Genomic DNA, 2,219 nt, shown 5'->3' with positions numbered 1-2,219 from the left:
TATATATATATATATATATATATATATATATTTATTCATAATCATATTGAAATTATATAAAAGGTTTTTAATTGTTCTATAAAATATATCTTTGATTTTAGCAAATATTAATGCAGTAGACAGATGTAAACAATTTATCTTTATATACATTGTCGTTGTCGGCAAACTAGGGTACACCCGGGGCAGTTTCAATCCTGTGCTAAGATTTCACCAGCACACAATTATTACTTAAATAAATAGGATCCACTGATTTGCATATATGACACTTTCTTGACAGCTAGTTCGTTTAATAATTTACTAGTATATTAACAATGCTATATTTTAATGTTATACTGTGCTGTTAGATCATGTGAACGTATTACTAACACTCAAAATGGTAGACTCAACCTTGATGTAGACTTCAATGCAAAATAGTGGGTGGGCGGGACAGTTCATAAGATGACTATGAATGCCCGTGAGGTAGGGGCAGGTGCAACAGCATGGGCGAAAGCCAGGCTGGGAGGCAGGAGTAGTGATGAAATTGTGGACCAGGAAGTTACGCAGGTTATGGGCTCGTTTGAAGGAGGGAATTTGTAGGTTAGGGAAGATGTACGAGGTGCAGGGATTGGACTGGAGTCACCAGAAGGCTCAGAGAATGATGCGTTGGAGGGGTGGACGGTGAAGGGAAATGGGAGACAGGTAAGGGTGGGGCAGGTGCGAGGAGAAAGAATGGACCATGCCTGGGCAAGAACAGTGTGAATAATGGTGAGGAGATATCCATGTAGGATCAAGTGGCGTGCCATGAGTTGAGACTGAGTCTCAAAGTCATGGTCGTCACTGCAGAGCTTACGTAGATGGAGGAATTGAGAGTAGGGGATGGAGACCTAGGTGTGGGTAGGATGGGAAGAGGAGAAGTTGAGGGAGGAGTAGGAGTCAGGGTGTTTGTTTTTAAATTGAGGTGGTAAGAGCGGAATGGTGTGTGTTGAAGAGATGTTGAAAAATTCGACGTTATAGGCGCAGGAGTGGCTGTGTGGTAAGTAGGTTGCTTACCAACCACATGGTTCCAGGTTCAGTCCCACTGTGTGGCATCTTCAGCAAGCGTCTTCTACTGTAGCCTCGGGCCAACCAAAGCCTTGTGATTAGATTTGGTAGACGGAAACTGAAAGAAGCCCGTCGTATATATGTATATATATAGATATATATATATATATGTGTGTGTGTGTGTGTGTGTGTATGTTTGTGCGTCTGTGTTTGTCCCCCTAACATTGCTTGACAACCGATGCTGGTGTGTTTATGTCCCCGTAACTTAGCAGTTTGGCAAAAGGGACCGATAGAATAAGTACTAGGCTTACAAAGAATAAGTCCCTGGGTCGATTTGCTCGACTAAAGGCGGTGCTCCAGCTTGGCCGCAGTCAAATGAATGAAGCAAGTAAAAGAGTGAAATCTTGCATGCATTAATTTCAACCCTTCTTATTAATAACCGCATTTTTTCCTTCCAGGTAAATTGATACCTGACTGCTCAAAGAAGACTTCAAATGTAACGAGTAACGACTTCTCTTGAAGTTTCAGATCATTATATTCAACCATCAAGCATCACGTCGCGACCAAACCTAACAAAGGAAATACACAATGGTTCCACAGCAAAAGTCGCCTCTCACATAGCATCCTCACATACCATTCTATCTAAACTCAGCATCAATAAGGATTTCGATTCCATTCTCCCCTTTCGCCTTCACAATCTATGTGTACAGGCCACCTATGTTGCCATCATGATCACCGATTAAAACTCACCACCACGAAAAACAAAACACCTTCTCACATTTACCATCATCATCATCATCATCATCATCATCATCCAAAGGCAGCAGTAAAAATGCTATCCTTGTCATATTTACTCCTTCTTCTTCTTCTTCTTCTTCTTCTTATTTTTCTTCTTCTTCTTCTTTTCCTTCTCTTTCTTCTTCTTCTTTTCCTTCTCTTTCTTCTTCTTCTTCTTCTTCTTCTTCTTCTTCTTCTTCTTCTTCTTCTTCTTCTTCTCTTTTTCCTTCCCCTCCGCTTCGGTCTACACCTACTCTTTCCATCCTCTTCCTTGTCCTCGTTCTTCTTTTCCTCCTCCTACTCCACCTACACCTCTTCCTTCTCCTCCTCCTCCTACACCTCCTCCTCCTTCTTCTTCTTCTCCTCCTCCTCCTCCTTCTTCTTCTTCTTCTTCTTCTCCTCCTCCTCCTCCCCTCCTCCTC

Source organism: Octopus bimaculoides, chromosome 12, assembly GCF_001194135.2.
Source record: "Octopus bimaculoides isolate UCB-OBI-ISO-001 chromosome 12, ASM119413v2, whole genome shotgun sequence".
Taxonomy (NCBI): domain Eukaryota; kingdom Metazoa; phylum Mollusca; class Cephalopoda; order Octopoda; family Octopodidae; genus Octopus; species Octopus bimaculoides.
This window is presented reverse-complemented; position numbering follows the sequence as displayed.